The sequence below is a fragment of the Somniosus microcephalus genome, chromosome 1 (assembly GCF_052327205.1).
Source record: "Somniosus microcephalus isolate GS21.2 chromosome 1, FLI_Smic_1.0, whole genome shotgun sequence".
Taxonomy (NCBI): domain Eukaryota; kingdom Metazoa; phylum Chordata; class Chondrichthyes; order Squaliformes; family Somniosidae; genus Somniosus; species Somniosus microcephalus.
In genome coordinates this window covers 181167833-181186741 of record NC_140987.1, presented here as the reverse complement: position 1 = coordinate 181186741, position 18909 = coordinate 181167833, and positions in this window count along the sequence as shown.

The following is an 18909-nucleotide window of genomic DNA, read 5'->3' as shown; positions in this document are numbered from 1 at the left end:
CGCGCCCTCCGCCTGCTTGTGCAGGGTCCGAGGGAAGGTAATGAATTGACGCCTTCGCCTATAAAGGGCTTCTGTAACTTGCCGGATGCAACAGTGGACTGCAACCTGAGTGACAGTCGCAATGTCCCCAATGGCTGACTGAAAGGATCCGTTGGCATAAAAATGGAGGCCATCAGTCAGTTTAGCCATCACGGACAGAGAGGTTCTGCAGCGTTCACGCGGCTGCAGATCATGACCAAACAGGTGGCACAGATCAGTAACAATGTCCCTCCAGAATCGGAGCCTTGCCAAACACTGCTCCTCCGACATGTCAAGGCTTGTCACCTGCTGCCTAAAGACCCTCGCAGCTTCCCGTCGGATTGGCCAACCTCCATTGGCCCTCCTCCTTCTGGCCAATCCCGGCCCTCTCTCCCGCCTTCTCTCTGCCCCTTCACAATGTTGGGTGATGAGGCCATCGCCCTCCAAACAAGCTCTCATTCCGATGCCAGCTGGTCAAAAGGCTTTTAGGTGCAGCGCTGCAAGAGCTTCGGACAGGTTTGAAGGACCCAAGTACTGTAAAGCTACATTCCCAGAACTCCGCTCCACATTAGCTCACCAACTCTCTCTGGCAACGATCGCAATGAGCAGGCCAAGTGGCAGAAGAATCTGCACTAAAGCTGTCCCCTTTAAATAGCGCCCCCCTACTCCGAGAAGGGCCTGTTAGCCCTCCTTCGAACTGTCACTAATAGCACTGGGCGCTAAGGCTCCGGGCGCCACTCAATATGCGCTCAGGCGCTCCTAGAAGGCGTTGCACACTGAAATGACGTCATGAACTGCTTGCGCGCGCGGGCGCGCGCAAACACTTAGCGCAGGCGCTAAATGTATAGTCAATGTCTGAGTTGTCACTATCTTCATAGCGCCCGCCCCAACATAGGGCATCGCCCCAATTCTAGGTCTCTTTAGGCGCTCAGCGCCACCAACCCAATTTCTAGGCCTTAAACTTAAATAAAGCCAATTACATAGGTATGAGGGGCGAGTTGGCCAAGGCAGATTGGGAAATTAGTTTAAAAGATATGACCATAGATAAGCAGTGGCAGACATTTAAAGAAATATTCCAAAATTCTGAACGAATATACATTACATTAAGAAATAAAAACTCCATGGGAAAAGTGATCCACCTGTGGCTATCTAAAGACGTTAAGGATGGTATTAGATTAAGAGAAAAGGCTTATAATGTTGCAAAGAATAGTAGTAAGCCTGAGGATTGGGAGAGCTTTAAAAACCAGCAAAGGATGATCAAAAAATTGATAAAAAGAAGAAAATAGAATATGAGAGTAAACTAGCAAGAAATATAAAACCAGATTATAAAAGCTTCCAAAAGTATGTAAAAAGGAAGACAGTAGCAAAAGTAAGTGTTGGTCCCTTAGAAAAGAAAGACTTGCATTTATATAGCACCTTTCATGACCACCAGACGTCTCAAAGCGCTTTACAGCCAATGAAGTACTTTTGGAGTGTAGTCACTGTTGTAATGTGGGAAACGCGGCAGCCAATTTGCACGCAGCAAGTTCCCACAAACAGCAATGTGATAATGACCAGATAATCTGTTTTTGTTATGGTGATTGAGGGATATATATTGGCCAGGACACCAGGGATAACTCCCCTGCCCTTGTTCGAAATAGTGCCTTGGGATCTTTTACATCCACCTGAGAGAGCAGACGGGGCCTCGGTTTAACGTCTCATCTGAAAGACAGCACCTCCTACAGTGCAGCATTCCCTCAGCACTGCACTGGAGTGTCAACTGAGATTTATGTGCTCAAGTCCCTGGAGTGGGACTTAAACCCACAACCTTCTGACTCAGAGGCAAATGTGCTACCCACTGGGCCACTTAAAGGCTGAGGCAGGAGAAATTATAATGGGGAATAATGGCAGGGACTTTTAACAAATATTTTGTATCTGTCTTCACAGTAGAAGACACAAAAAGCATACCAAAAATAGTGGGGAACCAAGGGGCTAATGAGAGTGAGGAACATAAAGTAATTAAGATCAGTAAAGAAAAAGTACTTGCGAAACTAATGGGACAAAAAGCCACCAAATCCCTTGGACCCAATGGCATACATTCCAGGGTTCTAAAAGAGGTGGCTGCAGAGATAGTGGATGCATTGATTGTGATCTTCCAAAATTCCCTAGATGATAGAATAGTCCCAGCAGATTGGAAGGTAACCCCACTATTCAAAAAAGGAGGGAGAGAGAAAACAAGGAACTACAGCCCAGTTAGCCTGACATCAGTTGTCGGGGAAATGCTGGAATCCATTATTAAGGAAGTGGTAACTGTAAGGAAGAGAAGTCCTTTTTGACACAATTTTCAAGCTGGACATTAAAACCTGCTGAAATGTTACAAAGCAGCGAAACCAGACGGTGCTAGCAAGAAGGAACAAAGACATTGTGTAGCTAAAGGAGATGTCTGTGTAAACAATGATGGATTAGGCCTTGATGAGATAACACAGAACTCAATGGGCCTCTTTAATAAACAATCCTTATCAGAAAATTTGCCAGCTAGACGGTTGGGATTTGCGTGAGCTATCCAGCTAATCAACTGTTACTGTGGTCTTCACATGATGGAAATTTACTGGAAAGGAGGTTTAAGATCATGCGGGCTTTAACTTTAAGTTTTAAACAAAACCGCGGTATATTATTGGTTATCATGATCTAAGGCTTTCAGCGATAGGTCAATGAGGCCTTGGCGATGTAACATCCTGTCCACCATTGAAAGGAAAAGATATAAAAGAAGCTGTTAAGGTAACTTCATTACTGCAGTCAAGGGGCCAGAATGAGAGCTGCAGTCAACAAGAAACGAACCCGACCAATCGTTGGAAGGAGAGAGCTGCAATCAACAGGAGCTGGCCACTTCAGGGGGATTGTATGACCATTTACTTAGAGCATATTTGGGCATTGTATTGCCAGAGCATCTTTATTGCTAAGAGTAGACTAAGAAGGGCATTGTATTGTGTAAGACAGTTCTGATTGTCTGACAGTTTATAGAGTTCAGACCCATGGAACAGACAACACATAACCCAATGAATCTGTGAAACTTCTTTACTTAAAAATCAACAAGAGGTTACAAGTAATTACCAGAATACAAACTGTACTCAATTCATGTATTTATTACAAGCAAGCATCTAAAACCATTGACTTTAAGCTCAGGTGATTATAAGCAAAACCACATACGTGCTAACACCAGATGAGAGGTCAATCCAGCGATGACGAGACGTATGACTTTAACTGTCAACTGCCCAGGTTGCCATCGACTGCAGCCACAAATGTCAGTCCACAATATCACTTATACCCCAAAACTTGGCAACTTGCCCACAGCATTCCTGTCCCAAACTGTGTGATTAACATTATTTTTTTCTCTCTCTCTCCTATCTGTTTTGATGTTTAGTTAACCAAGGCCAGACATTCAAGGGTTGGAGAGTTGGAGAGAGTCATTGTTTTTACATTTGCAGGTTGTTGACCTCGTGGTTCTCACAGAATTTTTCAAGGTCTTATCTTTTGAAGGAAAAATACCAGCACATCATGTTTTAGCCAAGCAGTCTCTTGCCCTCAAAGCTTGTTGGTACACTTGGTCACTTTTAGATTCAGTCAAGTTTACCATGGACAGTATTACAATTGCCAGGTAGACTAAGAAGGGCATTGTATTGCCATATAAATCTATAAGCGTTTTTGTTTTCTTTTCTCTCTTTTCCTTTAATAAATGGCTTTGTTTAACTTAAGAGCTTTTGGGTGATTCATTAATTATTTCTCTTGTAATTCGCGGATCAAAACGAACTGCAAGCCCGAGGCTTACATAACAGGTCACTTAAAAAGTCATAATATGATTAGGCAGAGAAAACATGGTTTATGAAAGGGAAATCATGTTTAAAACATTTATTAGAGTTTTTTGAGGATGCAACTAGCAGGGTAGATCATGGGGAACTAGTGGATGTAGTATATTTGGATTTCCAAAAGGCATTCGATAAGGTGCCACATAAAAGGTTGTTACGCAAGATAAGGGCTGATGGGGTTGGGGGTAATATATTAGCATGGATAGATTATTGTTTAATGGACAGAAAACAGAGAGTAGGGATAAACGGGTCATTTTCAGGTTGGCAGGCTGTAACTAGTGGGGTGCCACAAGGATCAGTGCTTGGGCCTCAGCTATTTACAATCTGTATTACTGACTTAGATGAAGGGACTGAGTGTAATGTATCCAAGTTTGCTGATGATACAAAGCTAGGTGGGAAAGTAAACTGTGAGGTAGACACAAAGGGGGAGAAATTGAGTATAGCCCTGTTTGGGGCACCAGCCTCGCCAGGGCGCTAAAAGTAGCGCCCCGGAAGCATTTGCAGCCGCCCACCGGAAATTGAGTGGTAACGCCCCAAAGGGAAGCGCGGCGCTACTGGAGGCACCCCGCATCCCTCTTGGGGTGGTGCGACTGAATATCGTGGCGCAACATGCCACAGTGCCACACGCTGTGGCACGTCGCGCTACGGTATTGGAGGCCTTCCTCCCCTTCTTAAGGGGGAGGGGCCTTGTGCAGCACGATCTGGGGCCCAGCTGGGCCCCCGAGGATCACGAGTGCAGGCAAAAGAGCCCGGCACCGAGGAGAAGTGCCGGGCTCTTGGAACGCAGCCAGCACTCCGCGGGGGGGAGGGTGGTTCAGGAGGCCGGGGACGGGAGCGCAGGCAGGTGCTGGCAGGCGGCCAACAACAAAAATGGCCGCCCCGCACCTCTCCTTTAATTTGTGCCTCCCCGGCCGCAGGTAGGCCCCCCGAACCGGTCGGACATAGCGTCCGGCGGTAAATCAGGGGGCGCTTCCAAATATCGCAGCCGGGGTGTCAGCGGGACGCTGCGCACAGCGCTGATGTCATCGGTGGCGGCACAGCGCTAAAGGCTAGCGCCACCACTAGCGTCCCGTGGAATTTAGCGGGAGGCATGGACAGTGCCGCGCCCGGGCGCCAGTTGGCTTGTGACCCACTTAGCGCCCTCTTAAGGCGCTAACGGGTGGTGCAGCCAACTGAATTTCTCCCCCAAAGAGCCTGCAAAGGGATATAGACAGGTTAACTGAGTGGCCAATAATGTGGCAGATGCAGTATAATGTGGGGATATTCACTTTGGTAGGAATGAATAGAAAAACTTGGCCCAGAAATTCGGGTCCCAATGCGTGAGTACGCACGGAGTACTCACGCGTGGACCTGATGGAAGTGCCGGTTTCTTGCTTAATTTTAAGTTAATATTTCCCCAGTGACAGAAGGAATTTATGATTTGATAACTTAACCTTGGGCTCTAAGCAGAGTCACAATGGAGTCTCTTCTTTCTTTTGATATATGGAAGTTACCTTGTAAACTAATTGCAGCACTTCTGTCACTAATGTTAAAACACTGTGTAAGCTACCTAGCCTGAGAATTACTTGTTTCTGAAATTGGAAATGGAGGATAAATTGATAGAAATGAAAATAGAAGTAAACAAATACGATTTGGTTGGGATTACGGAAACGTGGCTCAAGGAAGGCCAGGACTGGGAACTCAACATCCAGGGGTATTCGATATTCAGGATAGATAAGCAAAAAGGAAAGGGAGGTGGGGTAGCATTACTGGTTAAAGAAGGGATTAACACAATTGTAATGAAGGATATTAGCTCTGATGAGGTGGAATCTGTATGGGTAGAATTGAGAAATACTAGGGGGGAAAAAATGTTAGTGGGAGTGGTTTATAGACCTCCAAACAGTAAGGCGGAGGTTGGGGATGGCATTAAAAGAGAAATTAAAGAAGCGTGCAATAAGGGCACAGCAGTCATCATGGATGACTTTAATCTACATATAGATTGGGCCAACCAAATGAGTAACAATACTGTGGAGGAGGAATTCCTGGAGTGTTTACGGGATGGTTTCCTGGACCAATATGTCGAGGAACCAACCAGAGATCAGGCCAGCTTGGACTGGGTATTGTGTAACGAGAAAGGATTAATTAGCAATCTTGTTGTACGAGGCCCCTTGGGTCGGAGCGATCATAATATGATCGAATTCTTCATTAAGATGGAGAATGAAGTAGTATAAGGGAAACTACGATGGTCTGAGGAGCAAGTTGGGTAGGATTGATTGGGGAATGGCACTCAAAGGGTTGACGGTGGATAGGCAATGGCAAACATTCAAAGACCGAATGGATGAACTACAGAATTTGTTCATCCCAGTTTGGCATAAAAATAAAACAAAAAAGGTGACCCAACCGTGGCTAACAAGGGAAATTAGGGATAGCATAAGGTCCAAGGAGAGGGCATATAAATTGGCCAGAAAAAGCAATAATCCTGAGGATTGGGAGCAGTTTAGGATTCAACAAAGGAGGACAAAGGGATTAATTAAGAAAGGGAAAATAGAATATGAGAGTAAGCTTGCAGAGAACATAAAAACTGACTGTAAAAGCTTTTATAGATATGTGAAGAGAAAAAGATTGGTGAAGTCAAGCATAGGTCCCTTGCAGTCAGAATTGGGGGAATTTATAATGGGGAACAAAGAAATGGCTGACCAACTAAATACATATTTTGGTTCTGTCTTCACAAAGGAGGACACAAATAACCTCCCAGAGATGCCGGGGAACATAGGGTCTGATGAAAGGGTGGAACTGAAAGAAATCAGTATTCGTAGGGAAATGGTGTTAGGAAAATTGATGGGACTGAAGGCCGATAAATCCCCAGGGCCTGATAATCTACATCCCAGGGTACTTAGGGAAGTGGCCCTCGAAATAGTAGATGCATTGCTGGTCATCTTCCAGAACTTGATAGACTCTGGAACGGTACCCATGGATTGGAGGGTAGCTAATGTTACCCCAGTATTCAAAAAAGGTGGTAGAGAAAAGGTGGGGAATTATAGACCGGTAAGCTTGACATCGGTAGTGGGGAAAATGCTAGAGTCCATAATAAAAGATGTAATAGCAGAGCACTTGGAAAGCAATGACTGGATCGGACAAAGTCAACATGGATTTACAAAAGGTAAATCATGCTTGACTAATCTACTGGAATTTTTTGAGGATGTAACTGGTAAAATAGATAAGGGAGAACCAGTGGATGTAGTGTATTTGGACTTTCAGAAGGCTTTCGATAAGGTCCCGCATAAGAGATTAGCGTGCAAAATTAAGGCACATGGGATTGGGGGCAAGGTATTGACTTGGACAGAGAACTGGTTGGCGGACAGAAAGCAAAGAGTTGGAATAAACGGGTCATTTTCCGAGTGGCAGGCAGTGACTAGTGGGGCACCGCAGGGATCGGTCCTAGGACCCCAGCTGTTCACAATATATATTAATGATCTGGACGAGGGAATTGGATGTAATATCTCCAAATTTGCAGACGACACAAAGCTGGGTGGGAGGGTATGCTGTGAGGAGGATGTCGTGAAACTCCAGCACGATTTGGACAGGTTGGGTGATTGGGCAGAAACATGGCAAATGCACTATAATGTGGATAAATGTGAGGTTATCCACTTTGGTGGCAAAAACAGGAAGGCAGATTATTATTTGAATGGCAATAGATTGGGAGAAGGGGAAGTGCAAAGAGACCTGGGTGTTCGTGTGCACCAGTCGCTGAAGGTAAGCATGCAGGTGCAGCAGGCGGTTAAGAAGGCAAATGGTATGTTGGCCTTCGTAGCAAGAGGGTTCGAGTACAAGAACAAGGATGTCTTGCTGCAGTTGTACAGGGCCTTGGTGAGACCACACCTTGAGTATTGTGTGCAGTTTTGGTCGCCTTACCCGAGGAAGGACGTTCTTGCCATGGAGGGAGTGCAGCGAAGATTCACCAGGCTGATACCTGGGATGGCAGGAATGACGTATGAGGAGAGATTGTGTCGATTGGGCTTATACTCACTGGAGTTTAGAAGATTGAGAGGGGATCTCATCGAAACCTATAAAATTCTGTCAGGCCTGGACAGATTAGATGCAGGAAGGATGTTTCTGATGGCCGGGGAGTCCAGAACCAGGGGTCATAGTCTAAGGATAAGGGGTAAGCCATTTAGGACTGAAATGAGGAGGAATTTCTTCACCCAGAGAGTGGTGAACCTGTGGAATTCTCTGCCACAGAGGGCGGTGGAGGCCAGTTCATTAAGTATATTCAAGAAAGAGTTGGATATATTTCTTAAGGCTAAAGGGATCAAGGGATATGGGGAGAAGGCAGGGACCGGGTACTGAATTTGGATGATCAGCCATGATCTCATTGAATGGCGGAGCAGGCTCGAAGGGCCGAATGGCCTACTCCTGCTCCTATCTTCTATGTATCTATGTATCTATGAACATTGACAAAACCTGCCGGTGCAATAATACTGCTGTTTGGATTTTGGGATAATTTTGAAATGACGAAATGGACTCAGGCACTATATATTGGGTTACTTTTGGGAAAATAAAATATCCTCTAAAATAATGATAAATAAAAAAGTGTTAATAACTTGGATCAAGTGAGAACGTTTGCTCTATGTTTTCTATCTTAAATATTGTACTGGACAGTAAAGTTTCTCCAGGACGCATGAATGAGATATGAATGGTAATTAAAGGAAAGTGATTGAGAGTGTAAGATGTAGTTAAGAATAATAAAAAACCTGCCGAGTGTGTGCTCATTCATCTTCAGTGTGCTGCCACTTTAAAAGCCTGTGCTTCCCTCTTCGAGGTCACAGGCTGCGCACTCTCTCTCTCTCTCTCTCTCTCTCTCTCTCTCGCGATCATGACTGCGGCTAGAAGTTGTGATTGAAGTTGCATGGTGCGTGTGTGTGTCAACTAATGTGCAATGTGCAATGAATTACGAAATAAGAATGTACCCGATGGCTGAGAAATCGGCTAAAGACGCAACGGCAGCTGTGGATAAAGTAGAGCAGGATATGTTAATTACGAAACAAGCTTTTGAACAATTGCCATACGATGAAGCATCAGAGGATGATGAAATTATCACTCAAACATTGGTGAGATTGGGGGGATTATTGGCTTGAGTTCAGTCCCGGCAACAGCGATGGATTGTCAAATAGATACAAAATTCATTTTGAACCATTTGTCAAGGGAAGGGTATGTAGTATCAAAAGCAAAGATTCAATTTTGCAAAAAGCATGTAACATACTTAGGGCACATTCTGACACCAGATGAAAAAGTCCTGCTCTCAGAAAGGACCCAAACAATACCCCAACATCCGGAACCTACCACTAAAAGAGGAATACGAGCATTTTTAGGATTAATAAATTTCTGCAGGACAGATGGATACCAGAAATCACTAAACATACGAGGCCCCTAACTATACTAACAGGATCACAGGTTATAGAACCGTTCGTTCTATCAGAAGCACAAAGAGATGCGTTCAATTCTTTAAAACAAGCCTTAAGAGAGGCCCTGCCCTTAGGAAGACCAATGTATGATAGACTATTTAGGTTGTATGTGACTACTACCGATTACTGAACAAATTATCCACACAGCACATGACGTCGGCAAGGATAAGTAGATATGAGGTTAACCCACAGAACATGTAGGTGAACCAATACATGACTGTGTAACAAAAATTGAGACCCAAACAATAATCAGACCTGATTTAAAGGACGTGCCTTTGAATACCCCAGACCATGAGTACTTTGTGGATGGATCAGCCTCTAGATCAGATACAGGTGAAGGACAGATAGGATACGCAATTATAGAATCACCAAATGTGGTAGAATCAGGTAAACTTCCAAATCATTGGTCAGCATAGAAAGCAGAATTACATGCACTAGCAAGAGCATACGAATTATCAGAAGGGATGAAAGTAAATATTTATACGGACTCGAGATATGCCTTCGGAGTAACGCATGATTTTGGAATAATATGGAAAAGGAGGGGTTTTCTGACCACATCTGGAACTCCCATATCGAACCAAGTACAGGTAGAAAGATTGACGCAGGCAGTATTACTACCCAGGGAATTAGCCATAGTAAAATGCCAGGCACACACACGGTTACATACACAGGTTGCCGAGGGGAATAGATTGGCAGATGAAGCTGCAAAATATGCCGCTATGTATATGGACCAAAAACAAATGCCCCAGTTGGAACAAAAGGAGGGAGGGAAGTAAGTATCCCTCTTGTGCCCCATTGTTGGAAGATGTACAAAAGCACCAGGAGGACGCTCCTGAAAATGAAAAACAAGAGTGGATAAAAGAAAATTGTAAAAAGGGTCCTTTGACACAACTATATGCCGACCCGAAGGGAAGGATAGTTGCTCCAAAAAATTCTTGGTACAACCCAAATTGGGGAAAAGTGGCACAGCAGACAATTGATCACTGTCTGATATGTCAGCAACACAACCCAGGAAAAGCCATACCAACCATAACAGCAACAACTCCTATCCCAGACGGTCCCTTTCAAATACAGGAAACTTTGTGCTATCCGGAGGTGAGCTATCCGGCAATCTGGAGCCACCGGCAAAAATCAGCAGCCGTTTTTTATTCTTTTTGTTTGTTTTTTTTGCTTTGTTTGAACAGTCAAGCTATGCAAGGCCTGTAGCTATAGCAACAGCTTCAGCTACAGAGCTTTAGGGCCACACCCGAGTGTTTAGAAGCTGTTGCTAAGCAACAGTGTTTGTTGTCAAATATGGAGATAAGAATCTCCGTATCTCTCAACATTAACTCTGGAGAGTACGGCACTTTTTAGGCAACGGCAGCAGCTCGGTCCCGTGGGTGCCGGATAGCACAAAGTTTCCTGTACTACAGTTAGATTTTGTACAATTAGAATCAGCTTGCGGATATAAATATGTACTAGTTATCATTGATGCATTTAGTAAATGGATAGAAGCCTTTCCAACAAGGAACAATACCTGTGTGCAAAATAATACTGAAGGATATCGTGCCAAGGTTCGGAGTGCCAATACAATTAAGTTCTGATAACGGACCACACTTTGTTGCAGGAATTAATGCTGAACTTTGCGATGTTCTCAATATTAGACAACATTTACATTGCCCGCTCCATCCACAATCAGCAGGACTGGTGGAAAGGGCTAATGGAACCCTAAAGCTAAAATTGGCCAAACTCTGTGTAGAAACCAAATTAAAATGGCCAGAAGTATTACCAATGAAAGACAGGATTATCACCAGCAGAAATTATCTTCGGAAAACCTTTAAGAACCCCATTCTCGGCTCCCATCCAAGACGACAGACAAATAGATATTCATGTAATGGACAATCAGATGATGTCTTATTGTATGTCACTAACCTCTGCTTTAAAGTTGTCTCATCAACAGGTAACAGCCGTGACTAAACCAACACCAGAGGATGCCTGTCATCGACTCAAACTGGGTGATTATGTCTTCGTAAAGAACTTCTACCGAAAAGGATTAGAACCCAGGTGGAAGAGACCCCTATCAAGTACTATTAACCACGCATACCGCAGTGAAGGTCGAAGGAAAGACAAAATGGATTCATGCTTCACACTGCAAGTTGTCATCATCGCTCTTGTCATAATGGACATAACCTCAACAGCGACAGAGGAGACCCCAGGCGGGGTAACATCAGGAAAGATAGAAGAAACAGAGGATACCCCAGGCGGGGCAGAATTAATTGAGCACACCGAGAGAGAAGATCCGAAGCAATGTAGAGGAGACCCCAGGTGGGGCAGAATAATCTTCAAATATGTAACATATATATGGAATAGTTGACACCCTGTGCAGTATGTAGAGAAAAGGTCGAGGTTATCATGTAATGATAAAAGGAGGGACTGTTAAATTAGATTAATCCCATACTGCCTTACCAACGCCTTGCAAAGCATGGTGGACTGCTTGACATGGGTGAAGAGTTTAAATGTAAAAGAAACTGATGCAGGACTGTGGGAATGCAGTACAAATAGATAAGAAAGAACAGGAGCAAAATGCTCTACTCCCATCAAAACAAGCTTGACATAAGATAACTGGTGGAGACAGTCTCATGGTCATTATCTGTTGAAAGTTAAATGCTTAAACAAAACTCTGTAAAAACAAGTGACTCGTGGAGCGCGTGATCACCTAGTTTTCTGTTTTTACATGACTTGCAATTTATGGAAATGTATAAATATTGTAGCCCCGTGAGTCTCGGGGCTCACTCTTTGGGAGGCATACTTGTGTGCAAACACAAAGAGTTTCTCAGAGTGAAGTCCAGGTACCTTAATAAAACTTTACTTATTTTACAGTTTCTGACTTTGTGTATTACTGAGAAAGTGATAGACTGACCGGCGCGTTTAGTCTCCTAAAGCAGCGAACCCTGATCCCCCAAGTTAGGGGTAGATCCGCCTCACAGAAGCGAGGGGTTAACACTACGCATGCGCGGGAAACCGGCATTTCCGATCCTCTGAACGAAGTGGTTCAGAGGTCGAACGCGTGCGCGCGGGAGTCTGCGCGTGCGTGTTGAACTTCCTTTTTTTTTTACAGGTTTTTCCGTGCGTGAAGGCCTCTACATTTTACACATTTAAAAACCAGGCATAAGGACTTCATTTTAAAAGGTAAGTGGTCAATTAATTAAAATTAGAACATTTTTTCCACAGGTTTATTATTTTTAAATACTTTAAAGTAAGGTAAGTGTATTTTTAGCCCCATTTTTTTATAAAATTATTTTTTTCAAAAATTTAAATTATTGTTTAAAATAGTTATTTAATGTTATTTATAGTTTATTTAAAAAGTGTGATTTTTTAAAATATTTATTTGAAGGTTAAGTACTGTTTTGGGGGCTGGAGCTTTCATTAGTTTGACAGTTCTTTCTGTCAATCTCATGAATGGGCTTTTCCCTCCTCCGATTGGTTGCCCATGGCTCACGTGATCCCAGCGGACGCATCGCACTAAGTACGCCGCTGGGTCACGCAAGCACAGCGCACCGGGAGCTGGACCGGGCCACAGACAGGAAATCCACGCAGACCCAGCCCTCAACTGCCGGCGCGCTAGGTAAGTGTAGGTCGGGGGCTTGCACCCGCGGGAAGCCTCCGACACGAATTTCTGGGCCAATATTTTTTAAATGGTGAGAAACTATTAGGTGTTGGTGTTCAGAGAGATTTAGGTGTCCTCATACAGGAAACACAGAGAGTTAGCATGCAGGTACAGCAAACAATTAGGAAGGCAAATGGCTTGTTGGCCTTTATTGCAAGGCAGGTGGAGTACAAGAGTAAGGAAGTCTTGCTACAATTGTACAGGGCTTTGGTGAGACCACATCTGGAGTACTGTGCACAGTTTTAGTCTCCTTATCCAAGTAAGGATATACTTGCCTTAGAGGCAGTGCAACCAAGGTTCTCTAGATTGATTCCTGGGATGAGAGGGTTGTTCTATGAGAAGAGATTGAGAAGATTGGACCTATACTCTCTAAAGTTTTGAAAAATGAGAGGTGACCTCATTGAAACATATAAGTTTCTGAGGGGCATTGACAGGGTAGATGCTGAGAGGTTGTTCCCTCTGGCTGGAGAGTCTAGAATTAGGGGGCATAGTCTCAGGATAAAGGGTCGGCCATTTAAGACTGAGATGAGGAGGAATTTCTTTACTCATAGGGTTGTGAATCTTTGGAATTATCTACCCCAAAGGGCTGTGGATGCAAAATCTGTAGTGTATGTAACCTGTACCACCTTAAGAGACTACCTTAAGGTGATGGACTACTTTCTGATGGCTCCTGTATATTGTAGTACCGGTGGTGACCACACCGGTATATAAACCCTGTGGAGCAAAGTGTATTTCAGTTCAGCCCTGACCCTCAGTTACTAAAGACCTGTTTAAGTATTCTGTTGTCTGTGTCCAGTTATTCAGCATAACTACATTTGAAAGCACAGACTCAACAAAATCGTTGACTATATTCAAGGCAGAGATAGATACATTTTTCGACGCTAGGGGAATCAAGGGATATGGAGATTTGGCGTGAAAGTGGAGTTGAGGTTGAAGACCAGCCATGATCTTCTTGAACGGCGGAGTATGTTCGAGAGGCCGTATGGCCTACTCCTGCTTCGAATTCTTATGTTAAGTTCCACGCATGCACGAAACTGTGAATGGGCCGCACAGCCCCTTGAAGGGGCTGCGCACCCAAAAAAAAATTAGGGGAACATTGATACCCGCCATCCATTTAGTCCCATGTGCTTCTATTTTCCGAATAAATCTGTTATGTGATACTTTGCCAAATGTCTTTTGAAAGTCCACATAGGCAACATCTACTGCACTACCTTCATCAACATTACTTCATCAAAGAACTCAATCAGGTTAGTCAGACATGATTTGCCTTTAACAAATCTGTGCTGGCTGTCCCTTTAACATATGAACATAAGAACATAAGAAATAGGAGCAGGAGTAGGCCATTCGGCCCTTCCAAGCCTGCTCTGCCATTCAATGAGATCATGGTTGATCGTCTATCTCAACTCCACCTTCCCACACTATCCCCATATCCCTTCATTCCCCATATATCCAAAAATCTATCAATTTTTAACCCATGTTCTCCAAGTGAGAATTAATTTTGTCCTTGACAATGGTCTCTAGTAGTTTTCCCACCACCGATGTTACACTGACGGGCCTGTAGTTACCAGGTTTATTGCTCTCCCCATTTTTGAACAGAGTTGTAACATTTGCAGTCCTCCAGTCATCTGACACCCACTCCATTGTCCAAAGAGGATTGAAAGATTGTGGAAAGAGCTTCTGCTATCTCCACCCCTGCTTCCCTCAACAACCTAGACTGCATCCCATCTGGCCCAGGTGACTTGTTAACTTTGAGTGATGCCAACATATTTAGCACTTTCTTTCTATTTATTTTCATCCTATCCAATATCTCTACTCACTCTACTTACTGTGACAATATCATCCTCTTCTTTGTGAAGACAGATGCAAAGTACTCATTCATGTCAGAAAGCTAAGAAAGCTCAACCAAGCTACTGCAAGGATAAAGTGTTGATAGGCTTGTGCAGAATCAAGCCATTTTGTTAAACAAAATGTTATTGCTGAAGTAAGCTTTGAACCACAGCTGCATCTTGTTAAGTTGTTGTGAAACCTATGTCATGTGTGAGGTCAAGAGGAGCAAAGAAGGGTCACTGGTCATGTTTGTGTAAAATGTTGCAAAGACCAGAGTGCAGTGTCCGTGTGTTGATAAAGACACTGAAGACAGGAGTTGGTTCATAGGTATTTACTAAGCAAAGCCTGGGGGGGGGGGGCATTACCGGCATTACAGCACACCTGGGGCTCTTAAAGGCACATACACCACAATTCCTCCCCTTTTAGCTAACCAGTACATCATATTTTAAGTAATTATTAATTACATGTTATAAGCAAAATAATATACATTGCTGTCATTAATTAATTATAAGTCAGTCTCTCAGGAGGCTTCCTGACTCGGTCCGGATAACGCCTCGGGGGTGTAGTAGTTTCTGGTGGTGTAGTAGGTTCTTCTGGCAAGGCTGATTCAGCTTGAATGCCAGTGTCGGGTTCATCGGGTTCCAGTATCACCGGATCGGAGGTAGATATGGGTATCTCTACTTCATCGTTAGATGTATAGAGTGGTGGTGTAGGTTGTCCCTTTTCGGATGACTTTATGATTTGGTCAGCATGGCACCTTATTATGCTTTCTCCGATGTCCAGGGTATACATCAGTGGTCCTAGTCATGTGCAGATAGTTCCAGGCTGCCATTTCTCGGTACGGTAGTCCCAGGCCAAAACTTGTTGACCTATCTGGAAGGTTCTAGTTGGCCATTCATTCATGCCTTGAAACTGCCGGTTCTCCACGTCCCTTCTGATGTTGGGCTTGACCAAATCCAGCCGGCATCTTAGGTTTCTATTGAAGAACATCATGGCGGGAGTTTGGTTGGTAACCATATGTGTTGCATTCCTGTATGCGAATAAGAAGTTATCCACCTTGTGCTGAAGTTTTATGTCTTCATTACCCATGGCCTTTATGGCCTTCTTGAAGGTCTGGACAAACCTTTCAGCCAATCCATTGGTGGCAGGATGGTATGGGGCGGACGTGTAGTGCTTAACCCCATTGTTTTTTAAGAACTTTCTGAATTATTCGGACACAAATTGCGGTCCATTATCAGAACATATCTGTTCCGGCAGCCCATTCCTGGCAAATATGGTCCTTAATACTGTGATGGTTTTTTCCGTGGTGGTGGAGGACATCTTTATTACCTCCGGCCACTTGGAATGTGCATCAACCACGATTAAGAACATTGAGTCCATAAATGGACCAGCAAAGTTGATGTGCAGCCTTTGCCAGGGAGATGAAGGCCACTCCCATGGATGTAGAGGGGCTTGTGGTGGAGCGTTTTGGACCTTCTGGCATCCTAGGCAGCTCTTGGTCATTTCTTCGATGTCTCCATCGATACCTGGCCACCATACAAACGCCCTAGCTAGGTTCTTCATTTTCACTCCACCCAGATGCCCCTCGTGAAGCTCCTTTAGCACTTTATCCTGGAGTTTGGGTGGAATCACCACTCTGGATCCACACATAAAGGTTCCTCGGCACACTGACAGCTGTTCTCTTCTTTGCGAGAATGCTGGCAACAGTGGTTCGCCATGTGCTGGCCATCCCTTCACTGTTAAATCGTAGACCCGTGAGAGAGTCGGGTCATTTCTCGTCTCCCTTTCAATGGCAGAATTTGTCACTGGTAGACATTCCACTATGGTAGAGTGGAACATCTCTACTGGGTCTACTGTAGGTGCCTCTTCTACCGTTGGCAACAGTAGGCGCGATAAACCATCAGCATTCCCATGCTGTTTCGACCCTTTGTATTCTATGTTGTATTGGTGTGCCCCTAGAAAAAGGGACCACCTCTGTAGCCTTTGCGCTGTCATAATGGGAACACCTTTTTTAGGGTTGAATATGGAGATGAGGGGTTGATGGTCAGTCAACAAGGTAAATTTTTGTCCGTGTAGGTAATGGTTGAATTTCTTCACTCCCCATACCAGGCTGAGTGCTTCCCTGTCGATTTGGGCATAGTTACGCTCAGCTGAGTTTAATGAGCGTGACGCAAAAGCTATCGGCCGTTCTGAGCCATCAGGGAATTTATGGGATAATACTGCTCCTATGCCGTAAGGGGATGCATCGCACGCCAGTCTGATTGGCAGTGATGGGTTGTAATGAGCCAAAACTTCTTCGGATGTGATTAAGTCTTTGCATTTATGGAAGGCATGTTTACAGTCTTCGTTCCATTTCCAAATCACTCCTGTTTGTAGAAGTTCATTAAGAGGGTGTAGAAGAGTTGATAAGTTTGGTAAAAATTTATGATAGTAATTTATTAATCCCAGGAACGACCTTAATTGTGAAACATTTTCAGGTGCTGGGGCATTTATGACCGCTTCAATTTTTTCAGGTGACTTATGCAACCCTTCATTATTAATTATGTGGCCACAATATGATATCTGATTTAGGAAAAATTCGCACTTGGGGCGATTCGCTCGTAGGCCCCGTTCTTTCAGCCTAGTGAGCACCTGCTCCAAATTGGCAAGGTGCTCGTTGTCGTTTTCTCCTGTTATAAGGATGTCGTCTAGGTAGCGTTGAGTCCCCGGAATCCCTTGCAGGACTTGCTCCATAGCTCTTTGCCAGATAGCTGGAGCTGATGCTACTCCAAAAACCAGTCGATTGTACTGGTACAGGCCTTTGTGTGTGTTTATCGTGAGATACTTTTTAGAGGCCTCCTCAACCTCCATCTGTAGATATGCCTGTGCCAAGTCAATTTTGGTGAAACGTTTCCCTCCGGATAGTGAGGCGAAAATATCTTCTATCCTCGGAAGAGGATGCTGTACTGTGTGAAGGACCGGGTTTACAGTAACCTTGAAGTCACCACAGATGCAAATTTTTCTCTATTCTTCAGATTTATCTTTATTCAATGCTATTTTCATGACTGGAATGATGGGTGTTGCCCATTCGCTCCAATCTATTTTGGATAATACGCCTGCTCTTTCCAAATTCTCTAGCTCTGCCTCGACTGCTGGACGTATTGCGTATGGAACTGGTCTTGCCTTAAAAAATTTGGGAATTGCTGCATCTTCCACTTTTATTGAGGCGGTGATGCCTTTCAAGGTTCCTAGTTTCTCTTGAAACACTTCTTTGGCATTGGCCAAGATGTCTTTTAATCGTTCAGGTATGATGTCATCATTGTTTTTTTCCTTACTGGTCACCGTCAGTGCCTGAATGGAGTGCCAGTCTAAACGTATCTTCCTGATCCATTCATGTCCCAACAATGGTGGACCACCATCTTGTAGAATGTATAAATACAACTTTTGTATTTCTTTGCCGTTGTATACAACAGGCACCCTTATTTTTCCTTTGGGGTATACTTTCTGCCCCGTATATGTTTTTAAGATAATGGATGTGTCTTTTAGAGGTATATGTGAAAATAGCCTCTCGTAATCCCGTCGATTTATTACGGTTAGAGCTGATCCTGTATCTAGCTCCATTTTAACTGGGGACCCTGCTATTGTGAGGGTAACCCAAATGGTTTGGTAATCCTCTTTGGCAAGTACATTATGTAATTTGAGACAGCTTAGTCTCTTGTTTTCGAAGTCGCTATCGCTCTTCTGGTCTTCGGAGCTACTGTCCGTCATCATTTGTACCTTCCTGTACTTTTCTTTATTGATTTTTTTTTCTGTCTGTGGATTTATTTTGTCCAGATCGGCATACCCGTGCAATGTGTCCAATCTTTCCGCATTGTCTGCATGCTTTGTCCTTGAGCCAGCAGTCCCTCTGGTTATGGGTGGATCTGCCGCAGCGATAACATCTTTCGAAACCCTGTGTCATTTCACGGGTGCCGAAGTCCTGTGTCTTTTGTTGTATCTCTGCAGCTCCTTTTGCTGCTGCTTCGTATGATACAGCCATACTGAAAGCTTTGTCCAATGTTAAATCTTTTTCAGAAAGCAGCCTTTTTTGTGTTCCTTCACTTAATAGACCGCAAACGAATTTGTCTCGAAGATAATCTGATAGTCCTGCCCCGAA